Here is a 12,902-nt window from a genome sequence, read left to right as displayed (position 1 = left end):
ATAATGCAAGTTATTGTATTTATAATACTATTTGATATCATTTCAAATTCCACGAAAATGTCCACAACTATTTTTTTCTTCAGAATATACGCTTTATTCAATTTTCTTATTTAAAAAATAGCATTTTCGTAGCCCTTGCAATATAAGAACCTATATAATATAAGAACAAAATACTTATATTGTAAAAAGACGTATAAATTAACTAAATATAATGAATAAATAAATTAATTATGAGTTGAATAAATTACCTAAAAAATTGTTACATATCAACAAGAGCCTTCTTATTGTGTTGATGACTTGTGAAAAAAATAAACAAATACCAACGAGCTTTACAATTTTTGCTAAATTAAGATATTAATTCACTTTGCGTTGCAAATCACAACGCAAAACGACATTTCATATAAATAAAACAAGAAAAATAAAAAATTATGGTTACTGTTGCAATACTATGACAATGATTCTAATAAATACCTTCTTCCGCAGTAGTGGAACAATTCCTTTGCGACTTCCCCGCCAAACTCCTCTTCTTCTTCCTGCCTTTTGGTCGTGGAGGAAAGAAATTCTTTCTTGTTTGATAACATTTCTCACAATATCGAAACAGAGGATTATTGTTTTTACTTTTACACTGTATACACGTCCAATAATCCGCTCGACCCAACTCCGAATCCGTCGAGTACCCCGATTTACTATAAAAGAAATATAAAAATATAATAAAGACTGAATTATATATATACAGTAGAATCCGATTAGTATGACGCCGAATATATTGACAACCGCTTAATATGACGTAATTGCACTAGGAATTTGGTTTTCATATAAAATTCCTTAAAAAAACAGCTGTCTAGTCGGATATATTGACCTCGCTTACATTGACATGTCGCTTATAATGACCCATTTTTGCAAAAAAATATGTCCAATTATAATGACCGACATGATTTTACATGATGTGGCCAAGTCTACGAAAGCAATTGCTATGTCTTTTGTGCACAGTAGCACCAGGGACTGTTTTTACAATAAAATTATGCAAAGAAATCAATCAAAAATTACTGATTACTTACATTAAAAAACATTTGTATGTTTATGAGTAGGGTAGACTAATTATTAATGGCCCATCACGGATATCTCGTAAACAAATAAAATTAAATTTTTTTTAACAATTATATTTGATAGTAGAGGGCGAAAAATGTGTAAATTCATAACCAGCCATCACCTTCATTCTTATGACTTTGCTATCAGAAGATAAGCGGCACATAACTACGATAAAAAGAACCAGTTGAACCTTTATTTTGGCAAAGGTGTAAGCAATAAAATAGAAAAGTTTAAAAAAAGCAATTTTACAAGAGATTAATTGAATAAATTGTTATTCCGGCTCTTCTGATGAATATTTCTGACCAATAGCAAATCAATGTAATATACTGTGTTGTCTTTGTAACAAATGTACCCACAGAATTAATATTTTGTATTGGTTCAATAATGTAGCATAAAATGCCTTTAAAATTTAATAAAAGAAATTGCATCTGTTCACCCCCTGGTTGTTCCATTTTACCCCGTATGTGAAGTAAAATGAGTCAGATACCAAATGTTTAAAAAATAGTAAACAATATAATATTTATATAATTAGGAAATATGTACGTATGTATGTAAGTTTTTCTGAACATAGTTCGATAGATGCTTCTTTTATGTATGCTATGTGTTGTTCATTGGGTTTAGACAGTATAATTACCGTAAGTCAAATTGGACCGTTGTGCCCCCGCCCTACCCTATGTCAATTTTATTTTATATTAAATTTTAATATATGTCATTTTTATTAACTTCCCGTAGGGTAAGTTATAGTAATCGCAAAAAAATCGAAAATGAAAATTTTTATATATCTTTACGTTTGGCATACCTTAGAAAAAATGGATGCATGTGTGTGTGTGTGTGTGTGCGTAGTATGTATGTGTGTGCGGATACAAATTTTCGTCGACGATTTCGGGAACACGGATGAAGCAATTTGAATAATTTAAAAAACATTCAATCCGTATTGATAAGGAGACATGCTGATTAGTTTTTGGAGAAGGCAGGTCTAGCCGTTCCGGAGATACGGGGCAAAAAGTGCCAAAAACGGTAACTCAGTTTTTAAGAGAACGGAGCGTCTGATTTGAATAATTCAAAAAACATTTTATTTGTATTGACTAAATAAAAAACTGTTCAAATTTTTGGAAAAGCAGGTCCAACGACTTTGGAGATATGGGGGAAATAGTAAAAAAAATGAGCCATTTGGCGGTCAAAAATAAACATTAGACATATGCACATCAAATTATCAGATATTTTATAGAGATTTTAACAATAAGTATAAATTTTGTTTACATTCCTATGGGTTCCGTACCAATGTTTATCCGTTAGACGGCGACGCGGCGATTACGCGCTTTATGTTTTGTCTCCATATGCAGTTAAAGCCGTACGATTGCTTTGAAAAAAAGTTCAGATCTTTCAAAATATGTCAAAATAAAGAAAACATTTTTTTTCAAAAAAAAAAAAAAATTAAAAAAAATTTTTTTATTTTAATTTTTTTTTTCAAAAAAAGTAATTTTTTGTCCAATTTATAGTTTCTCAAAAATGTTATTTTTCCGAAGTAAAATTTTTTCAAGAATGTTAATCTTTTTAAAAAAATAATAATATTTGGTACGGGAAGTTCCAGCAATTTGCCTTAAGGCACGATGCCTTAGTTGCCTTAAGACAGAATTCCACTTACAGCTAGTTTTAATTAAAATTTATTTATAGGCTTTTCTTTTAAATTACTGAAACATGAAACATATTTGCATATTAAAAAGTTTTTCTTCAGTACGCTTTTAATGACGACCGGTTAGTATGACGAGATTTTGGCGGATTCTACTGTATATACATATAAGTTTCATCATCTATCTATTATTACCTGTCCTCTGTGTCTGCCCATATCGCAAGGTCACTATCGCAGATAGCTGCGACTAATAAATCTGTTGCAGTTTCAACTACACCCTAATATTAACACAAGTAATTTATGAGTACAGTTGTAAAAAATTTAATTTGCTCACATTGCCTTTCGATTGTACAACCTCTGTTCCACTGGAGCTAGCGTCTCCATCACCGAACACAAACTTCTCCTCTTTGTCACAATCACTGTCCACTTCGTATTCGACTCTCATCAATATGTCACCCACATCGACACTGTAACTGCTCCAGCTGTCCGATGAGTCTGTGTCACTCGTGTCTCTGCAGAATTCTAAAAGATAAATAATATCTATATATATATAAATCTCGTGTCACGATGTTGGTTCGCGATGGACGCCCAAACTACTGAACCGATTTTAAATTTTATTGACTCATCGTGTGCATATATATCCAACTTAGGTTATAGGAAATTTTGAAAAGTAAATTTGAACCTATCTTATACAATTTTTATAAATTTCTAAAAATTTTGACAAAAAATGACCAAAAAAAAAACAAAACACTAAAATGACAAATGTCAAAATTTAAGGAAATTTCGATATATAATTTTCGAAACAAAAATTTGACATTTCAAAAAATAAAATTGAAAAACATGTACATATATAGAAATATCCAACATTTAAATCAAAATTTGATGAAATGCTATATTCAAAATCAGTTTATAGTTTTAAATCTAATTAAAAATCAATGCTTAAATATTTGAATAAATGTTGACATAAAAATTATTTTTAATTATTATTAGTTGACGTAAAAAAATTAAAAGTCATTTGTCAGTATTTATGAAAATAATTATATAAATAGATTTACGATTTAGATTTAATTGATTAGCTTACCAAATTATTTCTGAAACCAAAACTTCATCAAAACATTATAGATCAGAAATCACAATAAAAAAGCGGCATATTGAATTTAAAATTAATCATAAACAAAAATTTGACATTTCACAAAAAAAAAGTTTAACGACTTCAGTAGGAAACAAATAAGTTAATTATTCCAAGTTATGTTATAGGCAATATTGCCAAGCAAATTATAGATACAAAACATTATTGTAAAATAAATATTATCATATTATATTAATTTTGGACCAAGAAGGAAATATTTTGACATTTATAAATTTAGTGCATATTGGATATATGAAATTGACATTCACTATTTTTCAATTAAATGCAAATGTAAAAAATCAAATATTTATATAAAAAATTGTATATTTAGATAAAGATACTGCGTTGATTTAGACTAAGTTTTAATTTATTCGTTAATTTAAAAGAAATTGACATAAACAAAACACTATGATGCATTGGAATTAATTATCGAAGTGTAAAGAAATTTGTGTAATTAAAATATAATATTATTATTAATATATCAGTTAAGATATATTTTGATTGTCATCGCAAATGCTAATCTTACAGGAAATTGTAACCTCTTAAATGGAATAGTACAATCTGAGGGTATCATTGGAATCTGACAAAAACAAACTAGACAAACTAAATATTATATCATATTATATTAAATTTTGACCGAAAAGAAAATATTTTGACAATTATAATTAATTTGAAATAAAATGCTAATGTCAAAAATCAGATCTTTATGTAAAAAAATATTTATTTCCACAATATTCCTGTGTTGATTTAGCCAAACTTATGAATTTAACAATTATATAATTATTCATTGATGACTTAAAATAATTATTAATTTATTAAAAAATAAATAATATTTGAAAGAAAATGTCAAATAATTTTGAAAATTATAACAAGTTTTTAACTATTTGTCAAAGAATCAGAGTCCAAATCTATTAAATATTTGATTTTTGGAACTTTTATTAATTTTGTACCAATTTAGGCATATTTTTTATGGCAAAACAACGTTTGCCGGGTTAGCTAGTATATATATATATATATAATAGAATATGATGATAGAATATGACTATTATCGATGTCTTCTGATTTTTGTAGACTTACCAGTTTCTTGACCCTGCACGCTATAGACACTTTCAATGTCTTCTTCTGAAGGCTGGGGGCTCTCGCTTTCCAATGTAATGTATTTCCATTGTAACCTGGGAGTCTTTCGTTCAGACTCGGAGCCCGATCCTGAATCCTGGCGCAGTCTTTTTCTCCAATTAAAACTACCTGAAAGACAAGCAAATAATACTATGTCAAATAATAATATAAATGAATTATATATTTATTAACTCAGACGACACCGAGCATTTCTACTTCTGCTCTATTATTTATAACTCCGAATTAAATTCTTGAGAATTCTAATTTTGTGTTTCAGTTTTTTAGAAGTGTATTTTTTTTATTGAAAAATCCTAAAATATTTTGTTTAGCAAATACTTGAAAAGATTTAAACTCAATAACAAAATGTATATAACTAATGGTGCATGGCATCGTGCCTCAAAGCAAATTGCAGCAACTTCCCGTACCAAAAATTAACAATTTTAAAAAAAATTAAATTTTCTTTTAAAACTCTGAAAAAATCGATTTTTGAGTTTTTTAATATTTTCGAAAAAATTGACCTTTTTGAAAAAATTGATTTTTTTTATACTTTGAAATATTTTGGAAGTTCTGAACTTTTTAACTTCTCGTAGGTAATGGGCCGAAAAGCGAAAATGAAATTTTTTTACATATCTTCACGTTTCAGAGGTTTCTGAACATTTTGTCATTCTGAAAAAATGAATGTGTGTGTGGAGACCATTTTTCGCCAACGATTTCGGGCGCACGTTTCAACCGATTTGAATGGTTTAAAAAACGTTCGATCCCTATTGATAGGGAGATGTGCTGATTTGTTTTCAGCAAAGGCAGGTTCAGCCGTTACGGAGATACGGAGCAAGAAGTGCAGAAAACAGAAATCGAGAATTTGAGAGAACGAAGCGTCCGATTTTAATAATTCAAAAAACATTTTACTTGATTTGAGAAGATGAAGAACTGATTGATATTTTGGGCAGGCAGGTCTAGCAGTTTCGGAGATCCAGTAAAAAAAGTAGAAAATAATGCCATTTGGCGGTCAAAAATAGTTATTAGATATAGGCACGTCGTGTTGTCGGATATTTTATAATGATTATAATATTAAGTGTATATTTATATGGGTTCCGTACCAACGTTTACACGATAGACGTCTACGCGGCGCTTACGCGCTTTTATATTTCGACTCCAAATCAGCTATGCAGCGTGATCGCTCAAAAAAAATGTTCAAAATTTTCAAAAAAAAAAATAGAATATAAAAAAATCAAATTTCAAAAATGGAATTTTTTCAAAGTTTTCTTTTAAAATTTAGTTTTCAATATGGAAAGTTCCAGAAATTTGCCTTAAGGCACGATGCTATACACTACTAGTTTTTTTTAATTCTTACTCATTTTAATACTTATTATTTTTTTAATTTTCAACACATTCGACTTTTATATTATGATATGATCTGTTTGTTGAACATTTGTGTCATGCGTTGCAGTGGGTAAACTTTTCATATAATTTGTGCTAGCTGCCTTTTACATATACATATCACATAATTTCATATTCACAATTTACATATTTTAAATATATTTTAAAATTACATTATTATCGACGTTTCGGAACTAGGTATGTTCCATCTTCAGGACATTTGACAAAAAACTTGATCTTGATTAGATTTAAATAAACTAAAACAGAAAAGTATATTGAAGAAAAAAATAAAATTAGTGGAGCGTACTTAGTTCCGAAACGTCGATAATAAATAAAAATCTTTATATATCTTAAATAACCTTTTGGTTCTTTATTGCAAATGAATTCTTTGTTTCTAATTTTTGATAATTATGATAATAATTATTTCTATTAGTCTCCCATAAATAAATGGAACAGTAATAATTTGTATTTCGTCTTCGAATGAATACTCTTTGTGCTCGAACACAATTTGCCTGAACTATTAATAATACCATGAAATTTATGTTTTTGTCTTTTTATATTATATAATTATATAGGAATAATAGTGAATTACCGTTATTGTAAAAGTTATTATCATTCTTTAAAATTTATATTCTTATGAAGGCTCTCGTAATGGGCTCTTTTGTGCCCATATCCAATTTATAAACTTATCGAAGCTCTTGTAATACTCTTTGGGCTCGTACACAAATTGCCTGAACCATAAATAATACCATGAGATTCATGTTTCTGTCTTTTTACATTATAGAACTATATAGGAATAATAGTGGATTATAATAATCAGGTTGGATGTCAAACTTGTCGAAAGATATTAATTTCGGGTAAAATTCCTACTTTGTGTACTACTTTGGGTTTGTATTTCCACCTATACCAAATTATCTACCTTAAACTAGATACTGTATCTGAAAGGTTAATTTCACCTATCCATAGATCAAGCTATGTGCAGGGCTTAATAAATAAAACAAATATAAAAGTATGGCTTCAATTTGTTAGGCAAGACGGATATTACAGCTGTTCAAGGAATGAGATTATATCGTCAGCGAAAAAGTAAAAAAATACAAACAGTAAATGAATGTATGTTAATTTTAATTACATGAAGTTCTTCAAACACAATTGTTACAGGATGAGTTAATTTGCAAAAACAATATTGGTTTAGGCGTTGTTTAACATAATCCACTGTGTGAATGAATATTATAGATCGTGTCATATTTCAAGTATGACTTTGATTGCATTATTGTTTGTAAATATTATACTTATTTTTAATGCAATCATAAATATATAATTTATAATTTATCATTATATAAATGTGTATAATGATTGACGACACTAATAAAGGTGTGCATCACGAGTGTTACCATATTACTAATAAACCTTATTCAAAATTTTTATATGATGTATTTATTTTTACTCAACTTAAATTTGCTACTTTAAACAGTAGCAGATAAGTTTTACTTCAATCGCGTGTGATCCTTACGCGCACTCTATTTTTTTATAATTATAAATAATAGTCATAAGTAAATTCATTTTAACGATGAAAAATTATTAGTAATAATTATAATATATTAGCGGTATAATGTATAATTCCAAGTAGCGGTAAATGTTGCGAATATCTTGTACATATGCCAGACAACCCTTAATAAAAGTTTATGATAGCTCATGTACCTTCGGCGAGCTATCATAAAACTAGAAAGATTGGAAATATTTTAAAAATGTAAAATATAAAAGTTAGTTGACGAAATAACAACTAAAATATTATAATAAAGCGCTAAATAAATTTTTGTATCTAAATGAATTCTTTGATTTCACACACTTCCAGAAGAGCTACAAATGTTCCAATTCTCATTGTTAAGTATTCCAAATAAAACTCTAATCTACTCAAGAAGTTATTAAAAATTGGTTACATTTAATCATTAATTAGTAAATTCATTACTAACGTCTCTTCAATTCTTATAAAGGCTCTTGTAATATCTTTTGTGCCCATGTACATTTTAGAAACTTATCGAAGCTCTTGTAATACTCTTTGTGCTCGTACACAATTTGCCCAAACTATAAATATTAACATTAGACTCATGTTTCTATTATTTTACATTATTGAACTTACGTATTCCAAGTATAATGAGCTGAATATGAACTGTAATAATATTAATTTAACATATTTGTTGAAGCTCTTGTATAAATTTTTATGCCCGTACACAACTTGCCCGAACTACAAATATGAACATTAGACTCATATTTCTATTATTTTACATTATTGAACTTATTCCAAGTATTATAAGCTGAATATGAACTGTGATAATGATAATTTAACATATTTGTGAAGACTTTTGTAATCCATTTGGTTTGTGTACAAATTACAAACCTAACCTCACTTTTTGCTGAGGACTTTTGTGACCTTGTTGGACTTTGAACATAAGATATCAGTATTAATTGTAACAATAAATATATAAACACATTTAAATAAATAATTGCTATATCAATAAATCTTGTTTAATGAATTAATTGTGTAATTAAAAAAAACATGTGTCAAACACACAAAGGCATGTGGGGGGCCAGCGCCCTGTACAAAATCCACAAACGCACTGCAAAAAATCATTTACACAATTAATAATAATAATAAATTCCTTAATACACTTAAAACTATCATTTTTATCCAAAACCAATAATCATGTGTCTATTACTATTATTACCTGCTTGAGGTGATGCCTCGACTTGCATTGAACTCATTTTAGTTAATATATATTTGTTTATAATAAAATCACAAATAATCACAGCACGATTAACGAAAATTACTAACTGCCGACTAATTTACTACTACAATTGTTAAACTAGTAAAAAAAAATTGCCGAATGGCGTTAAGAAAAATGTGAAATGTATAGAATGTGTGTCTTTTTGTATGAGACGACGAAGCACATACGCGGCACACACACGCCGTGCGAGTGGACAAGTCCGAACAGGAATACGGCGAGACAGGGGAGGACAACCTAAAATGAAAGAGAACTAGTGTAAAAAAAAGATAGGTGAATGGTGGTTAGTGTTATAGTTTGTAGTTGAAGCAACAAATTAATTTTTAAATTTAATTTGAAAATTTGCTTTATTTGACTTAAATACATGCATTGATTTTTACATAAAGATACAAATTGTATACACCTATTCTGGGAATATCATTAATAATAATCATTTACTACTATCATAATATAATATTGTTTGCATATATATATATTTGTTTCAATTAACACTTTCCACTCGGAAGTCGGACTGCTAGTCGGCACGCTGCGCTCGGAATATTATAGTGCTATACATATCTCTCAACTCGGAATTTTTTTTGTATCAATTTTTTTCAAAATGTGGTAATATTGCTTTCAATTACAGTTATTATGATAATAAAATAGAAATTAATTAAATTAAATTCATAATATTCAAAACGCAATATTTGTATGTTCATAGTTGCAAGGAACGCATTTGCGTACTATATACTTTTTACAATAGATTATCCCTTTGAACCTGAATAAATTGCTTATTGTGAAAAATGGAGAAATAATCAATTGTTAATTGTACCATCTGACACGAATAGAAATTTCCATAATTATTTAAATAACATCTCTAGTAAAATTTATATATCAAATAATTATGGGGCTCATAAGCTAATAAATTAATTTTGTTATATATTTATTTATAAAATTAATAAATTAATCAATAAATGAATGTAATAGTCAATTAATTTCAAAAGAATGAAAAAAAATATTGTAAGTTTAGTTTGCGATGACACGATTTGCCGCCAGAGCGGCGGCATCCGAGCAGAACGGTAAAACATATCATGCCGCCGGAACGGCGACATCCGAGCGCAACGGCAAAATGACCATGCCGCCGGAGCGGCGGCATTCGAGTCGAAAGGGTTAACTTATATAAGTATGAAAAGAGCTATTAAAAACATACTGCCATTGAAGCAACAAATATTAATACAAATGGAGAGTATTTATACAAAATGTCATATGTCGGTATAATAAGAATATTCTTAAAAATATTATTAAAGAGAACTAGTGGCCAAGTAGCAATGTGCCGAATTACTGCATTCGAAGCATAACTAGTGGTGTATGGCATCGTGCCTTAAGGCAAATTGCTTGAACTTCCCGTACCGTAATGAAATATTCGAGAAATTTTAAACGTTTTCAAATACATTATTACAAATATTGTAACTTTCATTATTTTTGCTATATTGTTTGTTATATCAGAGCAAATCAAATGTAAATCATTAATAAATAAATTTATCTCCAGAACATTAACAATCGTCATTTCATTTCGAATTAAATTTCAAAAAAAAAAAAATCAAATCAATTGTCTTCGTTGTAGAAAGGGCTGCAAACAAAAAAATCCTATTAGCTAATTATCTTGCCGAAGGAGAAGTTTATGTTTTCATAAAAAAATCGGATTCGCTAATTTTATGTTTTCTCGACGTTTCAAGCTATTCTGAATCGAATGAGACCAAATTTGGAAAAAGTATGTGTGTGTGTGCGTGTATGTGAACAGATTTTTTGCCGTAAATCGCCTTTTTCTCAAAAACGGCTAGACCGATTTCAAAAATTTAAAAGCCATTCGATGTATCTCAATAAGGACTATTGTTTGTGCGACGATCGGTCAAGCCGTTTCTTCGTAAATGGCAAAAAAGTGAAATGTTTTTCGTCCACGTTTTAGCTCGCAATTCTGAATCGATTTTGAAAATTCAAAAATCGTTCGAAAGATATTGGTTGGGAATCGACCTGATTAGTTTTTGGTAGAGATCTGCTGGGCCGTTTTCTTGTATTAAGGTGTTAAAAATTTTTTTTCGTCGATTTTTATTATTATTTTTTTGACTGTAGATATATAGTCTTCTAAATCATACTAAAATATTACGGCCCTACGACAACTGGTTTAGCTTTAAAAATTCGTCAAAGTTTGCAAAAAATGGTATCGTTTTTTTGGCATTTGACAAAATTAGACCTTTGATCGACGTTTTCTCAAAAACGCCTGAACCGATTTTAAAAATTTAAAAGCCATTTGTTGTTTTTTGGTAAGGACTATCGTTTGTCAGCTTTGTGCGACAATCTGCCAAGCCATTTCTTTGCAATTTGAAAAAAGTTAACACATTTAAGCTCATCCTACCGAACCGATTTTAAAAAATCAAAAACTATTCGAAAGATATTAGTTGGGAATGGTACTGATTAATTTTAGGTGAAAATCTGCCGAGCCGTTTTCTTGTAATAAACTGTTGAAAAAAAAATTAAGCCGATTTTCATCGAACTTTTTTTGGCCATATACATTATGGTCTTATAGAACTTACTGTAATATTACGGCCTTACGACAAGTAGTTTAATTCTAAAAATTCGTCAAACTTTGCTAAAATTATTATCGTTTTTTTTTAAAGTAGGATTAATGAAGTATATTATTTACACATTTTTTTTTATTAAGTCGATTATTTACACATATCGGGAAGTTCATGTAACTTGCCTCAAGGCTAAATAACAATACCAACTAGTTTTGTGCTTGTATTGGCAAAACAATTGCTTTTGAGAATAAAAAAGTATTACATCTTTTTTTATTTGTCATAAAATATTTTTGTAATTTTGGATTAAAAATTGAAAAAATTACCCAGGCTAAGCACAGTCTAAGGCGCCACTCTGGTACAAATGTTTACCCAAGTGCGTTTAGACTGTTTATGCACTGAAGCACTTTTCCAATTTTGTGAAAACTATTGAAAAATGTGAAAATGCCGCCAAGTTAAGCACAGTATAAGTAAAAATGTCGCACAAAATTATTTCCAAATGCGTTTAGACTGTGACTATACGGGAGCACATTTTCAATTTTGTGTAATTGGAGGCAACTATTTTCTTGAAATTGAATTCGATACGAAATGACGATTGTTAATGTTCTGGAGATAAATTGATTTATTTATAATTTACATTTGATTTGCTCAGATATAACAAGATAATGAACAAAAATAATGAAAGTTACAGTATTTGCGGTAATATATTTGAAAACGTTTAAAATTTCTCGAATATTTCATTACGGTACGGGAAGTTCCTGTAATATGCCTTGAGGCACGATGCCATGCGCCCCACTAGTTTTCTACTAAAAGTATCTCATATTTCGGTTCTCCGCCCCTGTCCATTACCAAGCGCGCGCGAACTTGTAACAACCGCTTGCAGCCGTAGAATTCAGTTCGGCTTCGGACTTTCAGAGTCTCCGTCTCAGTCGGTGAATTCCCCGGTAGGCAGGCCCCACCACCATTGAGCTATTCTATTTAATCATTTACAAACACGACATATTCATACAAGTCTGGATAAGCGACACATTATCAACAATTCATTCTGGAATGTCATTAAATAAATAATCCACTTATCTTCTAAATTATTCCTGCCTGTACTGCTGCTTTCGCAAACAGATGATTAGATTGAGGGAATGGAAATAGATATATGATTTGTAGGAATATATATTTTGTAAATGTGTAATTTTAATTGTTTAAAAGTTTTATATAAAATTATAAATGCATAC

At 29.3% G+C, this 12,902-nt stretch overlaps 1 protein-coding gene and 1 long non-coding RNA gene across 2 annotated transcripts in view; one reads left to right on the top strand and one right to left on the bottom strand.

Moving 5' to 3' along the window:
• The window catches only part of LOC113387933 (E3 ubiquitin-protein ligase Mdm2-like), a 342,821-nt gene that overhangs the window by 190,305 nt on the left and 139,614 nt on the right, over positions 1–12,902 (top strand). The window lies entirely within an intron of this gene.
• LOC113387937 lies at positions 2,925–4,956 on the bottom strand. The gene is made up of 3 exons (XR_003368171.1): positions 4,926–4,956; positions 3,075–3,241; positions 2,925–2,997 (listed from the first exon to the last, which is right to left on the bottom strand). It is a non-coding gene; the product is annotated as an uncharacterized LOC113387937 (long non-coding RNA).

The sequence above is a fragment of the Ctenocephalides felis genome, unplaced genomic scaffold (genome assembly GCF_003426905.1).
Source record: "Ctenocephalides felis isolate EL2017-DRISC unplaced genomic scaffold, ASM342690v1 CF-g0.4_SCAFFOLD_03572, whole genome shotgun sequence".
Classification (NCBI taxonomy): Eukaryota; Metazoa; Arthropoda; class Insecta; order Siphonaptera; family Pulicidae; genus Ctenocephalides; species Ctenocephalides felis.
The sequence above is the reverse complement of the archived record's forward strand: the minus strand, read 5'-3'. Positions and strand labels throughout refer to the sequence as shown.